We start from the raw sequence: 14035 nt of genomic DNA, 5'->3' as shown, positions 1-14035 counted from the left end.
AACGAGGAGCCAACTTGCCCTTGATACCGAATCGATGGGTTCCCTTTAAAGGTGTAACCCGAAGGTAAGCCTTCTCGCCAACTTCATAAGACATAGGATTATGCTTGCGGTCATATTGACTCTTTTGGCGAGATTGGGCCGTTTTCAATTTCTCACGAATAACGCGAACCTGCTCTTCTGCTTCCTGGATCATATCCGGGCCAAAGAGTTATCTTTCCCCGGTTTCTGACCAGTTAAGAGGCGTTCAACATTTTCGTCCATAAAGAACTTCGAAAGGAGCTTTGACCAAGCTAGCTTGATAACTATTGTTATAAGCAAACTCCGCGAATGGAAGGCATTTCTCCCAACCCATTCCGAATGAGATGACAGAAGCTCGGAGCATATCTTCCAGAATTTGACTGACTCGCTCTACTTGACCACTTGATTGAGGATGGAAGGGGTGCTAAAAGAGATACGAGTTCCCATAGCATTTTTGAAACTTTCCCAAAATCGAGAGGTGAAGAGACTCCCACGGTCTGAGTTAATTTCCAATGGGACACCATGAAGAGACACTATTCGGGAGATGTATAAATCAGCTAGCTGGCTAGCGGTGATACTCTCACGAACAGGTAGGAAATGGGCTACTTTGGAAAGACGGTTGATCATGACGAAGATGGCATTATTCCCTCTCTTGGTCCTGGGAAACCCGGTAATCAAATCCATACCAATTTTATCCCATTTCCATTCAGGAATTGCCAAAGGTTGAATGGTGCCAGTAGGCCTTTGATGCTCTGCTTTAACACGACGACAGACATCGCAATTAGCAATGTATTGAGCGATTTCTCTCTTCATCCTAGTCCACCAAAACCTCTGGCGTAGGTCTTGATACATCTTAGTACTACCGGGATGAATGGTGAGAGGGGATTCATGAGCTTCCTTAATGATCAGCCGCCTCAGGTTTCGTGCCTTGGGAACCACTAAGCGGTTTCCAAAGTATACGACACCTTGATCATCAACGGAGAAACAATTCGCGACTCCTTTCTTAATGTTTCTCTTAATACGGGAGTGTCACATCCCTAGTTCTGGTATGATCCTAGGCTTGCTTTGTGCATCATGTTTAAATTTCAAATGAATTTGAAATGGAGACAGTTGCAAACCCTAGCACCAAAGTATTTTCCAATAGGTTCAACTTTAAAATGGAATTTCAATGAACCCAAAATGCTCTCCAAAAATGTTCATGCTCTTTGGATAATGTTGGGAACAACAACCAGAGGTGATGCACATATTTGCTACACATTTTGGATTTTTGAATCAATGCATAAATATTTGATTTGGAGCTATTTAAATTATATAAATATTTTAATGGCTCCAAAAATGTTGGGAATTGGTGAGGGCCTCTAGAATATTATATCTAGATGCCACAATTATTTTCAGCATTTATGGAAATGTTTTAACATTTCTTTTAGATACTAAACAAATGTCAGAAATAAAAAAAAAGAGAAAACACTTACCTGGCGCTTACCTGGTGGCCCAACAGGACCGGCCCAGCTAGGCCCAACCCACCACCGCAGCCTCCCTATCGTCTTCCTCCCCGGACAGAAGGACGAGCGCGTGCTCGCTGCACGCTGGCCACGCGCCTCGCCAGCTCCTACTTGCCGCTCCCCGTCGACGCCCTGGCCTTCTATGGAGATGCCACGCAAGCCCCGACCCCCTCTCACTCCCTCTCGCTCCTTCCCCTCCTCTGTCCTCTCTCTCGCACGTACCCGAGCACTGCCATCGTCGCTGGCAAACACCACCGCGGCCACTGCCTTTCCCTCGCCTCTCCGACGTGCCCACGAGCTTCGCCTCAACGCCCTCGCTCTCTCCACCGAGTCACGCGCCCGCGGAACACCGGAAGCAACACCACCGTCTTCGTTTCCATCACCGGCCGCCGGAGATCTTCCTCGTTGCCTCACTCGCTCCAGGCCTTCACCGAGCCCGCTGGCGTGCTCTACGTGATCCATGTGAGCTCTAATCCGTTTCCCCCTCCTTCCTCGTGCTCTATCCTGCATCCTAGCCGCTGCCCCGCGAGCACCCGAAACCGCCGTCCTCCATGGCCGGCGAGCTCCGTGCCCCTGAGCCCCTCCGCTCCTGCTAGTTGCTCCGGCGGGCTCCTGTTGCCCATTAGGTGCCGCCTAGCACCCCCCATTCGCTCGCCTCGAGCTGCAGCACCCCGCCCGCGCATAGCCGAGCTCCAGCCGCCGCCGCGAGCCCTGCTCCGGCGAGCTCCGCCGTCCCCGCGACTTCCCCTATGCCCAGGTGGATGCGGTCGAGCGCGGGCTACCGATTGGTAGTCCCCGCCGCCGTCTGTAGCGCGTTCCGGCGAAGCACCGCCGCGCGGTTTGGTCGTCGCCGGCCGAACTCCGGCAAGGCTGACGTGGCGGCTTAATTAGCGCTAATCCCACAGCCTAATCCCCCTGAGACTGACAGTGGGCCCCAGAGCCAAGTCAAACCCTGGTCAGTGCGGGTTTGACTCGGGCTTAACCCCGTGTCACTAACGTGTGGCCCCCACACGTCAGGTTTGACCTGGTCAGCCCTGCTGACGCCTCTGTGACATCACGCTGACGCAGTAATTGTTTTTTTGGATTTTAAATAATTCAGAGAATTTCAGAAAATAGTTAAAACTTCTAGAATTCATAGTAATTCAACCGTAACTCCAAATCAAATAAATTATATATGAAAAATTATCAGAAAAATGCAAGGAATCCATTTATGCCAGTTTCATGCATGGAAAACCAACTTATACTTGCTGTATAAGTGAAAACGTAATAATGGCATGTTATGTATTTAATTTGGGGTTTTGCATATGAACCCTTGGTTCATATGGACTTCAACCAAATTGATGCTAGATGCATTAGGGCAAATCATAGCATCTTTGAAATGTCATCTTCATGCATCATATTGTTGCATATGGTTGTTTATTGATTGCCGGCACCGTCCCTTCTCGATAGGTTCTACTCCGGAAGGTGTCCCGAGTATCTGTCTTAGGAGAAGTACTTCTTCGTGAATCTATCAGGCAAGCAAAGCCCCTTGAGCATCTCGATAAATCCCACTCTCTCGCTCCTGCTCCTTTTACTGCATTAGGACAACAACGATTCAAACTGCTACTTTCTGCTGCGGTAGCTGAACCCATTCCTCTGCATGACCTGTCATTGCCACAGTAAATAGTTGAAACCCACTAGCATGAGTAGGAGTTGCTTGAGCCTTGATGTGCCTGCTCATCCATGCTTGTTTTCTTTATGCCAGCTATGCTTAGAGTTGTGTCAGGTCTGATTCATCGGGAATGAATCAGAGTGGTGAACATGTCCTACCAGTAAAGGCTAAGTGTGTGAACACGTTTTGGTAAAGGTAGCGATGAGAGGCCATGTAGGAGTACATGGTGGGTTGTCTCATTGGAACCGTCCCTAAGCACTAAGTTCTGTGTATGTTATCCAAGTCCAGTTACTACCACACATTGGGTTCCGGTCATCCGGCCCCTCTCGGCTTATTAATCCACTTGATCTTTGTCCAGGAGTTGCAACTAGTTTCTGGCGTTGGTAGGTAGTGCTACTTGTCTACCAGGTGGCGTCCGACGGGACGGGCTTGGGACAAACTAGGCACCATGGCACGGTGTACCAAGTGGCACCCAGATGGTGGGCTTGGGAACCCTGCACACATCGTTTGGGGCCGTGAGCGACACCCCGACCAGATTTCCTTGCGGATGGAACCCGAATAGGCGATAAACCTGGACGAGAGACTTGTGTGGTTAGTCAGGTCGTGGCCGACACCCTCGCCCGGCTTCCGCTTGAAGGTTGCCGAGGTACATGACGTGTACAGGGCTATAAGTGGCGAGAGCGTGTGTGAAGAAGTACACCCCTGCAGGGTCAATATTATCTATTCAAATAGTCGTTTTCCTCGGATATGGAAACTTGGAGAAGTTATGTAGTACATAGACAACTTGAAGTGGATACTCTAAAATCCGCAAGATAACCGTGAGTGCTATGGATGGCCTTCTCGTAGGGAGACGGGAACGGATCCATAATGGAGTGTTGATATGGTGAATATGTGGACTCGTGTGCGTCTTCTTACCTCAAAGAAGTTTCTAATACTCGTAGTATAGGTTAGCCACTGAGTCAAAGCTAGCTTGCTGCTGTTAAAACTCCACCACCACCCTTTTATTGATAATGTTGCATATGTAGATAGTTCTGATGTAAGTCTTGCTGAGTACCTTTGTACTCACGTTTGCTTATTTATGTTTTGCAGTTGGTTACACTAGTGACTTTGACGATTAGCTTGTATCCCAGCTACGATCTTGTACCCTTGGGAGGGTCGTGTTTAGTCAGGCTTCCTAGTCTTTTTCTTTTGTAGTTGTCTGCACTCAGACATGTAATGCTTCTGTTGCTTCTATGCTCTGAATAATGGGTCATGAAGCCCCTGTTTATATTGAATGCTATGTGGCTCTTCTGGGCCTTTATCTATATGAGTTTGAGTTATGTTGTGATGCCATGTTGTACAACACATACTTGCATGTCATGTGTATGTGTAACGTGTATTGCTATGTGTGGGATCCGACAACCTAGTTGTTCACCTCTGGTAGCCTCTCTTATGGGGAAATGTAGTCTTGTGCTTCCATGAGCCATAATAGTCCGCTACAGCCCGGTTCACCGAAGTCCTGCTAGCCTAGCACTACTGCTCCGGAACACTTGACTGGCCGACACGTGATTCACTTCGTTCCTGTGTCTGTCCCTTCAGGGAAATGTCACGCGGTGACATCCCGGAGTCCTGTTAGCCCAGTGCTACAGCCCGTATTCATACGCTGTTGACCGACATGCTCGAGGTTGATTCATGTATGCATGTCCCTGTAAGTTAGTGCTATTTTGGGTTCACGACTAGTCATGTCGGCCGGGGTTCTTTGTCATACGGATGCTAGCGACACTATCATATACGTGAGCCAAAAGGCGCAAACAGTCCCGGGCCAGGTAAGGTGGCACCCATGGAAATACCGTGCGTGAGGCCGCAAAGTGATATGAAGTGTTACATGCTAGATCGGTGTGACTTAGGATCGGGGTCCCGACAGGGAGATTCCCGGATCTACCTTCTGTGCCTCGATGATCTGATCCGTAAGGGTTGGTTTCGCCACCAGGGTTGATAGGAATCCTCGAGGAACAATGTGAAGATTAAGCTTACGAAATTCCTCATGGAGAAGTGGTTGACTTTGTTGTAACATCAGGTTGTTACAATAAGATTTACAACTCAGCGCATCAGCCATGACATTGGCTTTGCCCGGGATGTAAGTTATTCCTAAGTCGTAATCCACGATCAAATCGACCCAACGTCTTTGCCTGAGATTCAAATCCGTTTGGGTGAAGATATATTTCAAACTTTGGTGATCGGTGAAGATCTCGCAACGATTACCGAGAAGGCAATGTCGCCAAGTTTTAAGTGCATGGACTACAGCTGCAAGCTCTAGATCATGTGTGGGATAATTTTCCTCATGGGGGTGTAATTGCCGTGAAGCATAGGCAATTACCTGACGATCTTGCATGAATATGCAACCTAGTCCTTGTCCTGAGGCGTCGCAATAGATAATAAAGTCCTTGGAGAAATCTGGTGGTACCAGTACGGGAGCAGATGTCAGGAGTCTTTTCAGTTCCTGAAAGCTGAACTCGCACTGTGGGGTCCACTCGAACCTTTTATCTTTCTTGAGGAGTTCAGTTAGAGGTTTGGCAACCTTGGAGAAATTCTCGACGAAGCGGCGGCAATAGCTCGCTAAGCCAAGGAAGCTCCGAACTTGCTTGACCGTCTCAAGTGGAGTCCAATCAAGGACGGCTTGAACTCGCTCGGGATTGACAGCAATACCCTTACAAAAGATTACATAGCCTAGAGAGGTCACTTCTGGCAACCAAAATTCACACTTGGAGAATTTGGCATAAAGGCGATGCTCTCGAAGTTTCGTCAATACCAGCCTTAGATGTTCGGCATGTTCCTCTTCATTCTTGGAGTAGATGAGTATGTCATCGAGGTATACTATGACGAATTTATCCAAATAATCCATGAAGACCGAGTTCATTAACCAAGAGAAGGTGGCTGGGGCATTGGTTAAACCGAAGGACATAACGGTGTACTCGTATTGGCCATAACGAGTAACAAAGGCCGTTTTGGAAATGTCCCTGTTTCTAATTTTGAATTGATGGTAGACCAACCTCAAATCCATCTTGGAAAAGACTGAGGGTCCAGCGAGCTGGTCATATAGATCGTTGATCCTAGGAAGCGGATACTTGTTCTTGATAGTGACCAAGTTGACAGGTCAGTAATCTACAACCATCTGATCCGTTCCATCCTTCTTCTTGACGAAGAGGACGGGGCAAGCACAAGGAGAGGAACTAGGATGGATGAAACTCTTTTTCAAGGACTCATCGAGTTGGTTCTTAAGCTCGGCTAGTTCTAAGGGTGCCATCTTATAGGGTCTTCTAGAAATTGGAACGGTTCCTGGAACAAGGTCTATCACAAACTCGACATCCCTGTCAGGTGGAACACCTGGCAGTTCTTCTGGAAACACATCCGGAAAGTCCCGGACTACCGGAATATCTTCAAGGTCTGGAAGGGGGTTGGCATTTAGGGAGTAAAGCTGGTGCTTGGCCACTCGAGTTAAAACATTGACTGTCTTGCCCGATGGGTGAGTAAGTTGAACGGTTCTAGTGGCACAATCAATCTTAGCATAATGAGCTGACAGCCAGTCCATACCCAAGATGATGTTTATGTCCGAGGACTTGAGAGCTATTAAAGATGCAAGGAAGACAAGTCTATCGACAAGAATTTCATTCCCATGGCTTACTCTAGAAGTTTGCCATCTAGAGCCAGGGGTTTGAATTTCCATGGTAGTGGGCATGTCACCGAATGTTGTGTTATGCAATCGAGCATAGCTCTCAGATATGAATGAATGAGATGCTCCCGTATTGAAAAGAACACATGCCGGATGACAATTAACAAGGAGCATACCAAGGACGACGTTATGATCCTCATGAGCCTCCTCGGCTGAGACATATTTAACATGGCCACGTGCAGTGGTGACCGGCTTGGCGCAGAATGTCTTTCCCGCTGGCTTACCACGACCAACGGACTTTCCAGACTGACTGGGGTTGTTGTTCTAGGGACACTCTCGACTGTAGTGACCCAACTCTCCACACATGAAACATGTCACAACATTGGGGTGTGGAGCAGCATTAGCAGCGGGGCCACCATAGGGCTTGGACGGTGCAAACTGCTGGTTGGGACGAGGCGCCTCAAAGGATGGCCTTGGAATGAACCTGGGTGGTAGTGCCATGCGTGGAATCCACACCCGGCGCTTCTGAGATCCAGAGCCAGATGAAGAGCACAAATCACGAGAGTGCTTGCATGAAGCATCATAGTCAGACTGGCATGTCTCAGAACTGATGGCTTTATTGACCAACTTCTGAAAGGAGGTGCACTTGTGCAGACGAAGATTACGGCGAAGTTCAGGGCTAAGTCCCTTGCGGAACCTTGCCTACTTCTTAGCGTCGGTGGATACCTCTTCAGGAGCATATCGTGTCAGATTCCCAAATTCATGACTATATGCATCCATAGTCAGTCTTCCTTGGGTGAAATTGCAGAACTCTTCCCTCTTGCAATCTATGAGACCTTCCGGGATGTGATGCTCACGGAAAGCCTCACTGAATTCAGCCCAAGTAGTGATTTGGCCGACCGGGCGCATAGCTTCAAAATTTTCCCACCAAAGACTAGCAGGGCCTTCGAGGTGATAGGCAGCATAAGTAACCTTATCAGCTTCGGCTACGTTGGCAGAATGTAGCTTGTGGGTGATGCTGTGAAGCCAGTCATTCGCGTCGAGGGGCTCGACGGAATGGTTAAACTTTGGTGGGTACAACTTGATGAAGTCATTGATTGACACCAAGTCATTTCGCTGACGGCGTGCAGTGTTCTGCTGAATCCGCTCCAGCAATCGGTTAGTCTCACACTTGTTTCTTTCCGCCTACAGCATCACTTCGGCCAGAGAAGGCGGGTGAGGCAGATTTTCACCCCTAACTGCACCGGCTTCCCCCTACTCCGTGGCAGCAGGGTTGCTGCGGGTGTTGACCATCCTAGGAGAAAACAAGACAACGGTTTAGATAAGGATGGCACAATTTAGCAAGGAAGTGCAGAATGTAATGGATAACACGGAATGCACAGATGTTCATCTGTATGACATGGTAATATAGAACTGCCATATATATACCAACGGTCATACACACTATACATAGTTTAGTACAAGCCCAGGCTACAGTACAACTATGATGAAAGACGTTACATCTCATTGGAGGCATTCCAAGCTCCTATACATTATTTGTCTACACCTCTGGAATTGATTACACACTAAGTCATATTCCACAAGTCACGCAGGACAGTGGAGATACAACTATTACAATACTAGTGATACTAGTACTAACTCAGACAGCTCTGTAGTAGTCCTCATAGAAGTCACCTCCATAGCCTGGAAGTTCAACGTGATCATCCGGGAATAGACGGTCCTGAGGAGCGTGTGGACCAAAGGGGCTAGGATGAGGTCTTGGACCAACAAACGGTGGCCTGCGGGGACCACGGGGTGGGGTGATGCCTCCCACATCACGCCAATCCACCATGTCTGGCAGAGCAGATCTCACAGGATACAGATCCCTCGTATCCATACATCCAGCTTGCACAGCAGGTGCAAACCGAGTCAAAGTGGCCCAATGATCAGCACGGGTGTTGAAAAGCTCCAGTCTTAAGGCCCGATTCTCTCGGTCCTTATCCTCAAGCATTTCGGCAGTGGTGCGAGTTAGTGAGTCCTCACGTGTGGAGTTAGCATAGATAGCCTGGAGATACCCTTGCGCTCCCAGGAGTGAAGCTGGCATATAACAGAAGTCGGTGTTTCGAAGCAGGCCAGTCCAGACTCGCATGATGGTCATCATGGAATAGGCAGCATCCTGCACAGCCATCTCAACAGTAACCCGGAGTCCATAGGAACAGTGGAAGGGCTTGGTAGATCCAGGATAAGAAGGAAATATCCTGACAGTGCAGAAATATTGGCTTTGATTAAAGTCTCGAAATTGCTCTTCGACAGTGTATTCGGGATACAAATGGTAACCCGTCTCGATCATTACCCGGACTAACATAGCAGTATGACCGGGCACATCAAGGCACCGGGTCAGGCGAACCACTTGGTTTTGAGCATGAGTGGCCATCTGAAAGCACAACCACAATGCAAAGACATTAGAATTTCTAGGGAAAATTGGACAACATAACAGTTGTAAATGCTCAGAAAAAGATTTGAGACATCCACAACAGTTTGCAACACCACTCAACAACATCATATAAAGGTTCTGATTCAACTGGCAACATAGTCAAAGTGGTAGAACTGAACTAAGGCTGGTAACCAACAATCCTATAAGTTACTACGAATTAGTAACACGTGAACCTGACAGAAGAAGATAGCCTAGTCCTTAACCCACGTTGAATGAGAAGAGAATGACTCAGATCAGAGAGCATAAGTTAAAGGAGTAGAAAGAGCCTTACGTTCCCTCCCACAATCAATTCCCCTACATATAACTAAAGCATTTCTAGACTCGACATCGACCAGTTTGGCTCAACAAACCTACAGGCAGTCCAGCTCTAATGCCAACGCTGTCAGGACCCCGATTCCAAGTCACATCGATCTAGCCAGTAACACCTCATATCACATTGCGACCTCACGCACGGTATCCCCACGGTTGTCGCCTTACCATGGCCCGGGACCGTTTGCTCCTTTTGCTCACGTACATGATAGTGTCGCTAGCATCCATATGACAGAGAACCCGGGCCGACATGGCTAGTAGAGATCCCAAAGCGGCACGGACCTATGGAGACAGGCATACATGAATCACATCGAGCATGTCGGTCATCAGCGAGTGAATCCGGGCTGTAGCACTGGGCTAACAGGACTCCGGATGTCACCGCGTGACATTTCCCCGAAGGGACAGACATAGGAACGAAGTGAAACACATGCCGACCAGTCAAGTGTCCTGAGCAGTAGTGCTAGGCTAGCAGGACTCCGGTGAACCGGGCTGTAGCGGACTACTATGGCTCGAGGAACACTAGACTACATTTCCCCATAAGAAAGGATGCCAAGGATAAACAACTAGATTGCCGGATCCCACACATACCAAGCATTTCAATCATACACACAATATGATCGATATGTGCAAATACAACATGGCATCACAACAAAACTCTACAACTCAAGTACTTTATTTAAAGGCTCCAGAGAGCCATACATAACATGTTCATACAGGTAGGGATCACATGACCTAACACTCAAGTCATACAAGCATACAAGCACATGCGAAAGCAAATAGTCTGAGTACAGACACTAGAAAGAAAGAAGGCTTCTCGAAGCCTGTATATCTTCATAGGGCCCTCCATGGCCAGGATCACCACCTGGGTGGCAAGTCACTCATCGATGTCAAGGTCTACATAAAACCCATCGGAGGGGGCGGTGTTGTCGTCTGAAAACAGTAATTAAACAAACATGAGTACAAAGGTACTCAGCAAGTCTTACATCAAAACCTACTATACATGCTCATTCTCAAGAAGGTGGTGGAGTTATTGTAGCAAGCCAGCTTTGACTCTTGGCTAAGCTATCCTACCGGACACCACTTAGTAAAATAGTTTTCGCACACGAGTCCACTAATCACCAACACAATACACCACCGGCGATCCTCCCTCGTCATCCTACGAGAGGGCCATCCTCGGTACTCACACTTATCTTGAGTCTTTTAGTAGTATCCATTAACTTCTCTATCAACTGTATAGGCAACCAAGTAGTCCTTTACCGCGGACGCGGCTATTCGAATAGATGATGTTAACCCTGCAGGGGTGTACTTCTTCATACACGCTCACACCACTTACCGCCGTTTACACGACATGTACTCGGCAACCTTCAAGCGGAAGCCCAACGAGGGTGTCGGCCACGGCGTACCTAAATATGGTGGTGTGGCCAGTGGTTGGCCAGAGACACGTCGGCGACGAGCTCGGCGGTGGCGCGTGCGGTGAAGCTTCGTGCAGTTGCTACGGTGCACAAGAAAGCAAACGGAGAGGATGGGGGGTAGCTAAGCTCACGGGGGTCACGTAGGAATGGATGGCGCAGTCGGGGACGAGCTGATGCGGTGGCGATGGTGAAGAGGATCTCCGGCGATGGCGGAGTCGGGCGAGGTTGTTGCAGAGGCTGCGGGGCAAGCGAGCGCTCGGGGCTCGGCTTGCTCGAAGGAGTGGAGGGCGGCGGAACTTCTGGACACGGTGGCTCGGCGCGAGGACAACAGAGGGCGCGACTACGGCGGCGGTGCGGCGGCCATGGTGCGGGAGTGCGAGGGAGAGAGGCAGGGGGCGAGTGAGGTGTCCGCGGGGTCGGGGCGGCGACGTGGGGCCTATTGTTAGGACCCCGACTCGATGTCACATCGATCTAGCCTGTAGCACCTCATATCACTTTGCGGCCTCACGCACGGTATCCCCACGGGTGTCGTCTTACCTTTGCCCGGGACCGTTTGCGCCTTTTGGCTCACGTATATGATAGTGTCGCTAGCATCCATATGATAAGGAGCCCGGGCTGACATGACTAGTCGTAAACCCAAAGTGGCACAGACTTACAGGGACAGGCATTCATGACCCAGCCTCGAACGTGTCGGTCAACAGCAAGTGGGTCCGGGCTGTAGCACTGGGCTAGCAGGACTCCGGTAAACCGGGCTGTAGCGGGCTAACAGGACTCCGGTACTCAATGCGTGACATTTCCCCGAAGGGACAGACACCGGAACGAGGAAGGACACATGCCGGCCAGCCTAAGTGTTCTAGAGTAGTAGCAAGCTACCATGGCTCAGCGGTAACACTAGGAGACATTTCCCGGTAAGAGAGGCTACTAAAGATAAACAACTAGATAGTCAGATCCCACACATACCAAGCATTTCAATCATAGACACAATATGCTCGATATGTGCAAATACAACGAAGCATCACAACATGACTCTACGACACAAGTACTTTATTTAAGGCTCAGAGAGCCATACATAACATACACAAAGGTACGGGTCTCACGACCCAGCATTCAAGTCATACAGTCATACAAACCAGCAGCGGAAGTAACTTGTCTGAGTACAGACAGCTAGTAAAATAAAAGAGGCTTGGAAAGCCTAGCTATACTACGTGGTCCTTCACAAGCTCAGGATCACCACCTAGGCCTTAGCCTACTCATTGATGTCAACGTCTACGTAGAACCCATCAGAAGGGGTTGCAACGTCTTCTGTAAAAAATGTAAATTATAGCAACATGAGTACAAAGGTACCCAGCAAGACTTACATCAGATCCTACATACATGCATATTATCAAGAAGGGTTGGTGGAGTTATTGCAGCAAGCCAGCTTTGACTATTGGCTAGGCTAACCTACGAGACTCCAACTTGAAATGGTTTTGCGTACACGAGTCCACTACTCACCAATTCAATACACTACCGAAGATCCGCCTCCGTCTTCCTATGGAAGAGCCATCCTCGGCACTCACACTTATCTTGAGGCTTTTAGTAGTTTCCATTTACTTGTCTATGAACTGTATAGGCAACCAAGTAGTCCTTTACCGCGGACGCGGCTATTCGAATAGATCATGTTAACCCTCCAGGGGTGTACTCCTTCATACACGCTCTCACCACTTACCGTTGTTTACACGACATGTACTCGGCAACCTTCAAGCGGAAGCCCAACGTGGGTGTCGGCCACGACCTACCTAATCACCTAAGTCTCTAGTCCAGGTTTATCGCCTATTCGGGTTCCATCCATGAGGAGATCCGGCCTAGGTATCGCTCACAGCCCCAAAGATGTGAACAGGGTTCCCGAGATACCTAACGGGTATTCGGTACACCGTGCCACGTACCTACCGCATCACAGCCCACCCCTACGGTCAGCGTTGTCCACGCCCTCCAGTATACTACAAACACCAGAAACTACTTGCAACTCCTGGACAGAGAACTAGGGTGACTAAGAAGTCGAGAGGGTCCATTGGTTTCGGGCCCAATGCATGGTAGTAGTTGAATCTTAAATCACACATACAGAGCTCAGTGCTTAAGGTCGGCTTCAATGAAACAACCCAGCATGTACTCCTACATGGCCTCTCATCGATACCTTTACCAAATCATGTTCACCACACCACTTTCATTACCGACATAATCATTTCACTCTAGTCCATCACCCAGATGAACCAGACCTGACACGACTCTAAGCATAGCAGGCATAGCAAGGTAGGAACAACACATACATATGGCTCAATCAACTCCTACACATGCTAGTGGGTTTCATCTAGTTACTGTGGCAATGACAGGTCATGCAGAGGAAGTGGGTTCAACTACCGTAGCACACAGCAGTTTGAAATGCGTTGTCTTAATGCAGTAAAAGAGAGTAGGAGCGAGAACATGGGATTGTATCGATATGATCAAATGGTTGGTTGCTTGCCTGATGGTTCGATGCACTGATACGGTTCTTCGTTAGGGTAATCACGATACTCCTCGGAGGCAAAACCTGTCGCAAAGGACACCGATACACAACCATCACCAAACAATGTGCAACAATATGATGCATGCATGAAACATGGCAATATGAGTGTGTTGGGCTAATGCAACTAAAACCAGAAGGGTTTGAACCAATTTGAATCAAAGATTCAAATTTCAAACCCAAACATGGCCTTTTAAAGTGCTTTTCCTTGTTCTGCATCAAACATCAGGTTAACTTGTTTAATCATGCATGAAAATAGTACAGATGGATAGATTGGATTTTTCTGATCATTTTTCATATATAATTTGTTTGATTTGGAGTTACAGATTAAAAGTTATGAATTTTTGAAGTTTAAACTATATTCTGGAATTTCCTATATTAGAATAAATCCAGAAATTAATTTATTGCGTCAGCATGAGGTCATGCTGACCTCAGCAAGTCAACAGAACCGGTCCAGGTCAAACCTGACGCGTGGGTCCCGC

Source organism: Triticum dicoccoides, chromosome 1A (assembly GCF_002162155.2).
Source record: "Triticum dicoccoides isolate Atlit2015 ecotype Zavitan chromosome 1A, WEW_v2.0, whole genome shotgun sequence".
In the NCBI taxonomy this organism is placed as follows: domain Eukaryota; kingdom Viridiplantae; phylum Streptophyta; class Magnoliopsida; order Poales; family Poaceae; genus Triticum; species Triticum dicoccoides.
This window is presented reverse-complemented; position numbering follows the sequence as displayed.